The sequence below is a fragment of the Cyprinus carpio genome, unplaced genomic scaffold, assembly GCF_018340385.1.
Source record: "Cyprinus carpio isolate SPL01 unplaced genomic scaffold, ASM1834038v1 S000006626, whole genome shotgun sequence".
Lineage (NCBI taxonomy): Eukaryota > Metazoa > Chordata > Actinopteri > Cypriniformes > Cyprinidae > Cyprinus > Cyprinus carpio.
The window spans coordinates 27,353-40,814 of record NW_024879258.1 but is presented as its reverse complement, the minus strand read 5'-3'; the positions used below and the strand labels follow the sequence as shown (position 1 = coordinate 40,814).

At 41.0% G+C, this 13,462-nt stretch overlaps 1 long non-coding RNA gene across 1 annotated transcript in view; it reads right to left on the bottom strand.

Annotated features, from left to right (window-relative positions):
- Positions 1 to 6,899: 6,899 nt before the first annotated feature.
- The window catches only part of LOC122144262, a 33,909-nt gene continuing 27,346 nt past the window's right edge, over positions 6,900 to 13,462 (bottom strand). The window contains exon 3 of the long non-coding RNA XR_006159628.1: positions 6,900 to 7,203. This is a non-coding gene — a long non-coding RNA (uncharacterized LOC122144262). The remainder of the gene's footprint in view (positions 7,204 to 13,462) is intronic.

Genomic DNA, 13,462 nt, shown 5'->3' with positions numbered 1-13,462 from the left:
CAGAGAGAAAGGGAGAGGGCCTTGACTTCCCTTTGCTCTTGTTTATGTTTGAAGACTGTAGGAACTGTCTGCTGCATGCAGATTTTTTGCAGCATTTTTTTCCCTGGAGTCCATCTTAGAAGTTTGTCCATTGAAAAGTCCAAAGAAAAAACCGTCATAATTTAGTCTTGCATGGCCATTTTCCACTCTCTCTGGACCCTTAAAAAAACGGGTTGTTTTTGTTACTGTACTGGAAAAAAAAACTACTTTCTTGTCTGTCAAAACTCATTATTCTCTATTTGATATAAATTTCAGTCTGTTTTCCTTCATTTCATATTTACTTGTTGTTCTGCAAATTTTCAAGAACAAAATCCAGTCATTTCATTAGCGAATTCACGCAATTAGTGAATTTTTTGCTGTGCACAACAGAACGCTGCTTTTTTTGAAAGTAACTTTTGTGTGAGCTGGCTTAACATGACAAAAATTGGCAACAGACAAATGGAGCTTTTTACTGCCTGCAAAATTCTGTGATGGCACCTAAAGACTTGGAATATAGTGCCATATCAACGGCATTTATGATTCTTTGCCATCATTTCATCTTGACACAACGCCGGTCACCAGTGTAAGCATTTCTCAAAACTTCTCCATTTATCTTCCACAGAAGAAACAGACATGAGGGTATTGAGTAAACGATTGGACAGTTTGGGTTACGATTCCATGAAACGCCAAGCTTGCCACAGTAGCATTGCACACCAAAACCTTAGTTACGGTATTTACTGATTTTGAAGCAAGGTACAAACATTATACAGACAGTATGTTACAATTCACTGATATATTTAAGCATGTCACATATCTTTAATACGGCTCTAGAATGGAAGAGAGAGAAGAAAGAATATGACAGACAGCTTTCAGTCCCGCGCTCTTAAGGCCTGTCCTTTTTCAAATTCGCACACACCCAAATCCACGTACAGGCCTGTATGTTAAAGTGGGTTTGTCCTGATTATAGACAGTGGCGTCGAAAAGAAGAGGAACAAGGACGAAAAGAAGAAGCTTGAGAAGGAGAGAGGCGGATATGTGAAGATACAATGAGAGTAATATATTCCCCAAAGACCATCATGGCCACTCCTGCTGGCACACATACACACACACAAACACACACCAAGGTGGCAGAAGAAACGCCAGTTTTCATATTAATGCGCTTTCAGCCGGCAATAATTAACTCAGCCTCTGAGAGGAGCAGAGCAGGAATTACCGGGATTACCTGATATCATTCTTAGTTTATTTCTTTCCTCCTCCGTTCTCTCTGTCTCCGTCTCTCTCCTGGGGGGGCGTGTCGTTCTGGGGGGGTTGGCCGCGCCCCCCGCCACCAGCTACACACCTGCCCGGTTCTCCATCTTCTGACAAACCGAGCCATCTTGAAAAGCGGCACTGTCCTCCCCCACCTGTCTCCTCGTTCGCTCTCTTATGTGGGATGCGGCGGAAGCCGATTAATGTGCCCTCCGTTTGCATCAATCACATTTCTACAGACAGATCTGACAGCCGACTTAATTGTCTGTGTGTCTGTGGGGGACGGCGAGAAAAAGTGCGAACATGTGGCCACCGTTTGTTCTGTGAGAGGTTAAAATATTCTCTGTTTAAGCCCAGATGCACCTCGTTCTCGACCTGAACATCATCTATCGCTCTGGCACGCTTGTGTGCCGGTGATTTAGTGGGACAAAGTGTTAATTGCATTTAAAGCGGCAATGATAGCACTGTGAGAACCTGTCGAGGGATGGTCTCATTCTGAACGTTAATCAGCTCAACTAGGACTGAATAACCGAGGTTCTCTTCTCTGTTTAACCCAAGTAAATCACTTTTTTTTTTAAAAATGGATCATTCTTTGTTTTTGGATATCTGCGCGCGCCTCCTGTTTTAACCCAGTAACCGGCTCTCTCGTATCTAAAACACACACCATGTGACATCCCGTCTTGTGGCAGCTGAAGACAGCAGCGGGCGAGTTACATAAGGGGGGGGAGAGACAAAACCACGATCTAACAAAAACTCACCCAACCAGCAAGCGCCTCCAAACCGGGTGCGGGCAACCCCATGCCCCACAAAATAGGCCCAAACGGCCGGACAAGCGGGACCGCAAGTGGGGGAAGATGCCGCCGGCATCACAAGACAATGACGGGAGGCACCCCAACACAAGGCCCCACCATGACCCCCCGGTCTTTCCACGCCCGCACCCCTCACGTCCACGCCACTACTCTCCCACCTGGCGAAAACGGACAGCCTAGCTGGCTAAAATGTTAAGGATAATGCCGTTTAGGTACGTTCATCAAACGAGCGCTAAATCACAGAAATACCCAGGTTTCAGGTGTCTAAGACAGTCGAAGTCAGAACAACAAAAGAAAGGCAACGGAATGTCCTCGGGGCGAACAACCGGGTGTGGCCACACAACAAAAATAGCAACAAAGAGTTTGAAGCCCAGGTGTGGTTATAGCAGTGGAGTAAGCTTTCAATTTAAAGCCTAAACATAACTAAAAGACATTAGTTTTTATAGCATGCGTTAAAAGCATTGTAGTAGAAAAAATATCACGATATTTAAAAAATTATATTATATCCATGCTCAGCACCACCAATTTGTCAATAATCAGATGACTAGTCAAGTAATAAGTCCTTGCCATAATCCGTTAATCATCTCGTTCAGCGGTCTTTTTTTTTTATTAATCTGGAAAAGTATCAAAATTAGAAAGCGTTCTCTTGGTTTTGTTGTGTAAAAAAACAAAAAACGCAAAAACAAGAATTCATGCTTAAAGTTTCGTTTTCGTTCAGTGGCCCTCCACCAACTGCAATAAACAGCATGCAATATTCAATTTCTACCATTGACGGCTGCGAATTTAAATAGCCCTCTTTCTGGCTGATTGCCGTTCTTTTAGCCCGTCAGCCGAAGATCAAACCGTTCCAGGGGGGGGGGTGTTATCCAGTTCTTCCGCAGGTTTCATGCAAGCAGAATAACAGTCCCTCTGCTGCTGCAGTTTAATGCATTTCATTGCCCACAACTACAATTTCATCATTTTTTCATCAAAAACAGACTAATGCAAATAGCTCCGACACAAATCGCTAACCTACGCGGCCGAGTTATAGACAGGCGTCTTTCTTCTTTAGATAAACAGCGATTCTAAAAGTGATGCAGGGTTATGCCCGAAATAATGTGCTATACCCGTCCATTATATACAGACTTGTTCAAGTCACTTTTTATCATGGATACATAAGCCTACTGTTAGTCTATTCCACAGAGACTTATATTGAATGCATTTAACGTCAAATAATCTAATATTACGCCTTTTAAAAGACAAGCATTTGCTCTGTGCTCATTTTTTTTGTGGCCTGTAGCCGGGGAAAGATTCTCGAGGAGACCAAGACAGACCGACATGCGGGTGTTCTCTTTCTTGTTGCCACCCATGATATTTTGTATGTTTTTTGGAACATAACTGCCCCACCACTACAACAAATACAAAATATACAATTTTACCATACAACTACATAAATGACAGAGTACTTAAGTTATTTCCGCATCGAGAAGCCCGAAAACAAATCCCCTTGCACCGCAATTAGATACTCACTACTAGTTTAAACTGCATCTTTAGGCCATGTCCACAAGTACACAGGGCGTCTTTTTATAAAACTTAGTTGGTTCCTTTCCTTCTTTTAACAAATAATACCTTGTCCACATGAAAGGGCAGACGCATGCTATGGATGCACTGTCAAGGAGCATGACCAAGCCAACGGTTGGGGATGGCCGATATAATCTCAACCCCCTTAAAGCCATGTTGGCCAATCAGAAGCCTGAAAAAGTTTCCAGTAGGTGGAGATAAATCGCTGGCCTCCAACATCACAGCCAAAAAACGCTGGTTTTGCTGTATACACGATAACACTACAACACTGGAGTTTTTGAAAATGACACCTGGCAGGACGTTTTCAAAAATTGTGCAGTTTCAGTGACCCGGCACTGCATTTGCGCCGTGTGACGGACGAACGGCCAAACCGCGTAGAAAAACCTGCGGCGCCCAAACCGCCAGATTAAAAAAACACGTTTGTGTGGACAGGGCCTTAAACTACTTTAATTATGACTGCTGCTTATTTATTGTGCACTTCAATAGAGGTGAATTCAACCTTAATGTTGTTCCAAAGGCTTATTACTTTTTTTCAAAACACACAAAAAATGTCTGTTCGCACTTGCCAATTTAATGGCAGGGGAATGGTATCTTTAGGTTTTTTTTTTTTTTTTTTTTGAAGCCGGTTACTATCTAAACAAACACCCCTTTTTTCGGATTGTGTTTATATCCCCAAGACCCACCCAGCTAGAATTTAACCTGCATTATTCGCATGAGCACCATGCCAGACGGCTCAAACTTGTCAGAAGTATATCTGCAGTAACTACTAAGCCACGGCTCTGACTAAAACTGGAGCTTTATATTTTATTTTCTGTGAAACAGAACAACAAAAAGTTGGTGAGTACTTGAACCCGAATTTTGCTGGGTACTTGAATTCCAAAGAGAGATGAAGCCGGCGCTGGAATTACATACTCCAAAATTGCAAAGCTCTGCAAGGTGAAAAATAGCAAAAACAACACGGGTCTCCCTTCACAGTGAATCTTCTTGTCGGGATGGTGAGGAAGTAGAAGAGTGGCAAGCAATGTGGAATATCAACTGTTAATGAGAGTCTCGTCAGAAAACGACACGGCTCCGGCCAAAAACGAAACCAGAGAGACAGAGCGAATTACAAACAGCCGACGATGTCAGTGGAGCCTTACAAACTTCACAGTTGTATGGAGGAGGAGGAGGATTTTAAGAGTGTCAGGAAGGATGAGGGAAAGGTGTTATTGTGCCTGTGCCGTTCACGTGTGTGCGTGGTTTATGTGAAGGGGGGTGGAGAGTGAGATGACAGCCGTATTAACAAAGGCCTAGTTAATTGGTTGAGAATCATTAAAGCAGCAGCTTTTCAATTTGCAGCCAAAACTGTGAGTGCTAAATCCTGGACTGTGTTTTCACATGCTGAACAATAAGTCGGTAATTACGACAGAAGCAAGTCGCGTGGCTTTCTTCAGTCCTGACTACGCCACAAATGAACAAAACACAAGAGGATTAGGGAGAAGAGATGCTTTATCAGATAGAAAGACTTCATGGACAGTTGGAAAAAGTGATTAATATACAAGTTCATCCAAAAATGAAAATTCCGTCATCCATTTATTAAACTACCCTAATATTATTTCAAACCTGTTGTTGAAACGCAAGGTTTCAAGCTCCACAAGTAAACCCAAAAATGGGGTTTTTTAACTGATTTATGGTGTAAACCATTTAATTTACATAAGCACTCTTGTTGTTTTTTTTGTATCCCAATTACTGATTTATTTAGTGAGAAACCTTTCACAGTTCAGTGGGTGAAGGTGAGCTGAACAATGCAGACTGAATTGGGAATCGATTTTGTTAAGCTGTTCAACAAATTCATTGAAAAGAGATTAATTTACAAATCAGCCATTGCTAGTTCTGATCCAAAACAGCCACCAGATATGTGACCTCAATTTCTTAAATAATGTCAGGTATAAAAATGTAACATGGCAGTTGTTGCTAGCTTCGCTAAAACAGTTTTTTTAATGCAAGGCCAAAAAATTATTTAAAAAGTAGTAGCCTATCACTTTGTTACTAAGAAATGTTGTTCAACTAATAGCTCTACTGCGTAACAATAACTTTCAAGGGTATTTCATGCAAAAAAAAAAAATGTCCATTCTCTGTCCTCATTATTCACACTGTATTTTCCAAAAATCTGTATAAATTTCATTCCCATTTTGAAACACAAGAGGAAAAGTTCTGAAGAACTGTTCATGCAGCTTTAGCGCTAACTTAATGCAAGAAAAGTCATTAACTGCGGCTGAAATCTGCTTATTTTTAAGTCATCAACGCACTGAACATCTTCTCCACCACCATAACTCTCAAATATTATTCATGATTACATCAAATTTAAAACATGATGCATAACTACAACAAATATATAACTGATGTCAAAATCAACACACATCTGCTCACATATAAAGCTATTGTATGGCTTTAAATGACTTAAAGGGGATAGCGCACTAAAAAAATTTAATTCTGTCACTTACTCACCCTCACGTCAATCAAACCGATGAGGCTTTAGTTTCATCTTCAAATCAAACAGTTATTTTTGATATTTTATTATCATTTTTGTCAATCCCTTTTAAATTTCACAAACTATCAGTCATCAAAAAGTTCATAAAGACATCTCAAAAGTAATCCAAATGAATGAATTGGTTTAATAATGAACAGAATTAATCAATGATTTTATTCATATATAACACATAGAGCATATATAACATCACATATTGTAAATGTAACTGTACTTGCTTGAGATTACATACCAAGCAAACATTTTTAAAAGCAAACCTTTAATATAGAGTCATAATTACTAACTTGTATGGTGCTTTTTATGTTTTTATTTATTTATTGTTTGGGCTCTTTACAGCCCCAGTCCCTATTTACAAAAAAAAGTATAGTCTGGACTCTCTGCAAAAATCTCCTTTTGTGTTCCCCGGAAAAAAACTAAATAAATTTTGAGAGTTTGGAACGACATGAGGAACAGTAAAATGATGACAGAACTTTCATTTTTGGCAGAGCATCCCATTAACAGAACAAAATCTGAGAAAGTGAACACTTGTGGCCTTATCAGACAAAGACTCAATCAGCAGAGAAGATTTGCGCTTTATCACATGTCACTCAGAGAAAAAAAAAAAAAGATGCCTGCTCAATCAAACAGGAAGAGAGGTCCCTGATGACATCAGTCTCCAATCTGCCGCCAACCACGCAGTCTAAAAACTTGGAGACGGGCTCAAAGCGTGCCTGTGCGACACACTAGGCGGTGTGTGTGGAAATGTGCTGGTGTGTGACTGTGTGTGAGTTTTGACTTGAGCACTTTTCACACTGCACAATAAGCAACCCTTGCGTCAGGGCATGAAAGAGTGTGTGTGTGTGTGTGTGTGTGTGTGAGCACAAGTTCTTACCGCATGTGCCAAGCAAGGCCGTGGTTCCGTGGTTCAGGCTGCTCTTGGCATTGGAGGCTGCTGTGGATGAGGAAGAGGAAGAGGAGGAGGATGTTGATGCAGAGGTGGCGGTGGTGGACGGAGGCCGGGGGTGGTGGAAGGCGAGGCCAGCCGCTCTCCAGACTCCATATCTGTCAAGCACAATCCAATCGATAATTAGAGCCAAGCTCTTGCACGCACACACCGGCCTGCCACTCTTCCTTTCACATTTCACTTGCCATGAACAATATTTCTATTTAACACCCAGTCAGTCTCCCTACACACACACACACACACGACGTCTACTCGCAAGGACGAACCAGCCCCACAAGGCATATTTCTACAGGACCACACATTAACGTCCCCTTTTGGACAGAGGGTTTGTTCGGCTTGTCAAGTTAACCATTCATTCACTGTTCGAGACCCCCTTCAATAGGATAGAGAGAGACTGACACAGGATTCACACACTTTCACGCACACACACACACAAAGTGAGCAGTGCACTGGGATTTACAAGACTATATTCACAGTCCATTTTTACACAGAGGTTAAAACAAGCATTCTCACACTTGATGTGCTTAACAGGCAAATTATTGCCTTTAACTGTTTCTGTGGAGATTTCCACAGTTTGGAGAGAGGCATATTAAAGACAGTCACACGCAGCCAACATATACAGTATACACACACAAAACCCCACAAGCCTTCTTGAATGTATTTTTCCCTCCTCAAAACATACCATATCTGCAGATACTTTAAATGCATGAAAATACAGATTCGCAGCCGTTAGCGGTGATTCAAGGCACACCGTCTATGTTCAAGCAGAAAATACCTGACTGCTGAAGACAAGTTAAACGTTTTATGTGTTTGGAAATCTTGAGCTTGGTCGCATGTCCGCATGGATGCTAATGTCAAGAGGAGATTTCGATGGGGGAAGCAGCAGAGAGCGCCAAGGTGTAGCAAACATGGCTTTGTTATTCTGTCATTATATATAAACACTCGTGGCCGTCCCCTGAGTGGCTCTCCTTCTTGTATATCTCTGCTACACACACACACACACACACACACACACACACACACACAACACCACACACACACACACACATGCATACACACACCGATTAGATCTCAGCGATGGAAGCATCCACGGAATATCAACTAACAACTCTCGCCCGAGAGCAATGCCGAAAACTAACACACACACATAATGAAAGTGTCTGAATATTGGCGTAAACAGCAGCAGAGGACACAATCTGCCACTGCGGTTGTTATCCCCCTTTCTTTCGCTCCACCTGTCCGTTGCTTCCTCGTGTTTTGGATCATCCCTCTATCTCCTCTTTCTGACCATTTTCCCCTCACTCTCATACCCTGCCTCCAAAGGTCAAAGGTCACCAGGTCATGACCCTGCCAATTCAAGTTCATGGCAGGTTACTCTAAATGAATGCTAGCTTGAAAAATTCAGCCGTAAAAAAAACACCCAAACAATGCTCAGTGGAAAAACAACGATGAATTATACACAGTGCTTTAATATATCTTGGTGAAACTGCTGAGAAGTAAATCACAAATGAACATTCAATCAGAAACACATTTCTAACACAGACACAGTAATAAAAATGTGAAAAGAGATACTGCGAGTCACTTCATTTACTGAAAAACACATACAGAAAAATGCGAAAAAGGACTAAGGGGGAGGTTTTTCTAAATTGCACAACCATCTCTCCACACATAAGATATAAAATATAAATACATTTTGAATTGTATGTTAAAATAATCGTATCATTCAATAGAGTGTAATATGTCTGAATCAAATAATGTTACATTTATAGATTACGCCACGCTACTGTTTAAAAGTTTGGGTCGTAAGATTTTGTAATGTTTTTGAAAGTCTATGCTAATCAAGGCGCATTTATTTGATCAAAAATACAGTAAAACAATACTATAGTGAAATAACATTACAATTTAAAATACATCAGTAATTCAAAATGTTTTTATTTTAATATATTGTAAACTAATTTATTCCTGAGATGGCAGAATTTCAGTAGAAAGTAGTAATACTGCAAAAAAAATCACTGCAATTTAAAATACATATTTTTTCATACATATTTTAATTAATGTAATTATTTATTTATGATCATTTTTTAAATGAAATTTATTCTTGTGATGCAAAGTTTAATTTTCAGCAGACATACTTCCAGTCTTCAGCATCTCGTGATACTTAAAAAATTATTAAATATACTGCTTGCTGCTCAAGTATTTCTTATTATTATCATTGTTGAAAACAGTTGTGATATTTACTATATTTATGGAAACCATGATGATTTTTTTTCAGGATTCACTGATTAATAGAAAGTTTGAACAAAACCGCAATAAAAAAAAAAAAAAATATTTTGTAGCATTATAAATGTCTTTAATGTCACTTTTGATCAATTCAGTGTATCCTTGCTGAATAAATGCATCAATTTCTTTAAAAAAAAAATCTTACAGACCTCAAACTTTTGAATGGTACTGTATATAGGTTATATCATCTGCCTCTCTACAGCTATTCACTTAGCGTGATTACCTTAAACATCAACGTTAACAGACGAGGGTCTCAAAAATAATTCATAACAACAACCATGATTACTGCAATAATGGTATGCCAGGGTATTTAAGGATCCAATCCTGACTTAATTATCAGAAATTAAAACAGCTTTTCGCATCAGAATTAGTCTGATTTTATAGCTAATTAGCCATCTTCCACTGTGGCACTGGAAGGCAGGCATCATAATCTCCGTGAGCTGCGTAATTAATTTGACTTGGTGCATGCGGCCAATGAGATTGCTGGAGAAAAACAGCAGGGTCCCGGATCCTGCGAATGAGTGAATCATAGCTAATCACGATCCGGGTGCTTTGCGGAATACATTTAGTCCATGCAATATGGACGACACCTTCAGTTCTCGAGACAGCCGGGAGAAAACGCGAACTAGATTCCCATGAACGTGCTTCCAGAGAGAGACACTACATAAAGCTGTGTGTTATTTAATTTAACCTGAAAATCAATCATACACTCCTGAGCAGTGAAATATACTGCTGAGGTCGCTGTGTTTGGGAGAGTGTGTGTGTTGTGATTTAAGATTCTGTGTGTGTGTTGTGGTTACTCATAATGCCTCATATCTGTCTCCAAACGCACACATGACCCACACTTCTCACTTGTTATGGCCGATAGTAACAGATGGCCAATGCTAGCCACGCTAATCTGCCAACAGAGTCGTCAGCAAGGATCAGTGCTAATCAGAGCGCGCCAGCAACCACACCGACACAAAGACTCCATTTCCTCAACCAGAGCACGCTCAGCACAGGCCCGTCACCTTCCCGTTGACCTGCGGCAGGGGGAACAGTGACCTTTGACTCATATCGCTGCTAATTCCCAGCTGCAGCGCATAAATGCTCATTCCTACAACCAGTAAGTACACAGCACGTGGAACGCAATGCTATTTTCACAAGGGCGTGAGATTGTGGTTAACGAGTGTCCAAATGCATCCATCTCCCTGGCCCTTATGACTCATTGATTGGTCGCAGCGCTGCGTCGCCATTGGCTGGAGCAGCTTCCTGAAGCGTGAGATGGCTTCGCCTGTCGCAAGACACGGTTGCTGGTGACACTGGCAGTCACCACCACCCCGTCAGCGTCCCCAGGGATGCACAGAGAGATAGAGAAAGAGAGAATGTGTGGCGTCGTGTTAAAAACACCAGTCTCTAAATCAAGGAGGGGAGGGTGGATGATATGTGGGCCGGGGGCCTGTACAAAGAGGTGCTGGATTCACCTTTCTTTCTTCTGCGTCTCAGTTGTGATTGAGAGGGTATTAGATTTTATGTGTGTGTAAGTGTGTGTGTGTGTCCTGCCAGATCGATGAATAATCTAGAGGTCTTTAAGAAAGCAGGACGGCAGGGGTCAGACTGATAAAATTGATTTCCAAGTGCTAAAAGCTGTGAGTTTCTCCACGGCTCTGTGAATCCGTGTCTTTTCGAGCAAAACCGGGAAATTCTACAATTCTGATCGTGAGCCAAACCATCCGGTTATTCTAACGCAAGGAGACAGATGCCATTGATCACGTCAATGCCACCTTTCTACCGTAACAAACATTACTCTTGTGCTACACGGTATCAGAGAGTTGAAATTCAAAGGATGGGGAACGTGATTCAAAGCTGTAAAATGTGTATGTGTGTGTGTTCTTTGCGTGTTATGATAAACCAGAGACCAGCAGCTCAACCCACACCCAAACAAAGGGCCCGATGACAGATGGTGGAAAAGCTGCATGCTGGGATACTTCGGCCTTTCATCCGTGAGCTGTTCTGTGGTCCCAATGAGGAGTTAACAGATCCGCTTCCACAGCAACACAGATCACCAGATATACCGAGCAGATCGTCTGCCCAAACAATGCCACACAAACAATGCAAAATGGAGACCTGATGTCCACACACATACACACACACACACGCATGCACACTGCTAGTCCTACAAGCGAACATCTCCTAAAATTTTGCAACTCTGAAGTGGTATGTTACAGGAAGAATTAACTTGTCTTCATAAGCACTGCGTCATGCAGGTGAAAGTGGCGGATGCTTGTTCTGATCTCATGATCTCTCAGTCTTCTCAAAGTCAACTGGAAAGCATCACACACATTCCTTTAGGCCGGATGGTGCTGACACACACGCCACACAAAACACACGCTGCTGGTCACGCCCCACACTTGTGGTTTGTTGTAGTGCATATAAAGCAGCTACATTTAGCCCTAAGCCAGGGACGGATCCATTCCCACACACAATCTCTCCAATTTTTTTTTTCCCAAACATCACCCACTGAACTACTCTAACAGCACTGCCCTCTGCCTTGTTAAAAACGATATTTCATGAGTTTTAAGAAGACTTTAATACCCGATCAAAATAAACAGGTTCTGTTTTGTCTGTGCCACATATGGGCTGATCACATTGAACTGTGGTACCTCAATAAGAATGATTGAAGTTTTGAATTCAGTTGACTTCTATGCACACTTCTACTATGTCAGCTATCGCAAACACAAACGCTTTGAAATATATTAAGAAAAATTTACTTACAAAATATTAGAAACTATGAGATACATTTTATTGTAAACTAAAAGAAATAATAATTTACAAGGAAAAAAAGTAATGTTTAAATGTTGTAAGTATATATTAATATGGCTGCACATTTACTAATACTACTACTACTTATTATAATATTATTATGCAAGGCTTCCAGAAACATATATAAACTTTAAATTTAAATGTTTGTACTATTTATAAATTATGATTGTTTATGAAATATTATATGCATTATCTTTCAATACACATAAGTTACATTTATGAAAATACATTTAGATTTTTCTAACAATTTATACGTGTTTTCTATAGGAGGGGGGGGGGGGGGTTTATATATTTTTATAATTAAATCTATTGTCAAAGGCTCTGAGAAACTATGTACATTGCAAATAGTGTGTACATAACTATTGTTGAACGGTTTCAGGCAATCGATTTCATCTTACAGCCTACTTGATACAGGCTTGATCAAATTTCTCTGGAGCTTGTACATAATCGCTTTCTCACTTGCCACGGACTGGCACTACTGAAAAAAAAGCCAGGCAGTATGCCATTCTGCCCCCTTCACCCCATCATTTCCTGTTCTCTCTATACCAAGTCATTTGGACAAGCGGCAAAGTTTAGGCAACCACACAAAAAAAAGTATTTACAGTCTCTGCGAGGTAACTAAAAGATCAATGTTAATGTATGAGAGCCCATTCCTGTCTACTTAATGATTGAATGACCTCTTGTTACCAAACACGAGGGCTGAACGCACAGATAATCCGTGGGCTGACCACCAATGAGGACAGTGCATGCTGATTGGTCAGTTCATAGGAGCATTAAAGTGTCTCGCAGTATTCACCAGCATTCTTTGACCTCCACAAGAATCCCAGTGGGACCATTGAGGGACTCATTCGATGTTTAGGCTTTGCCACAGCACGTTCAATGTGTGTGTGTAATATGTTTGTGCTGTAATTAAACTGTGTGCGCAGGTGTCTTACAATCCCATCTACAAACAAGCGATCCAACAAAAACTAGATCGTTTAGTTTTCACAAAACTACTGATCTAGGTTTGTCACACCACTGCCAGTGAGCGGCGATATGCCGACGACACAGCATTAGAGGGAAAGACGAGAAAAGAGTGTGAATGTGTGTGTGTGTGTGGTGAGTGAGAGAGAAATTCTGTCCTTTACTGAAGACCATGTTCTTATTCACTCGGAGGCAGCGGTCATTCACGACATGTGGAAGGCAAGCGGGCAAAAACCGGAGTATATTTAGACACTCCATTACACGAGAGCGCTATGTGTGTATGTGTGTGGTGACATGCTCAATGTCCCTGTA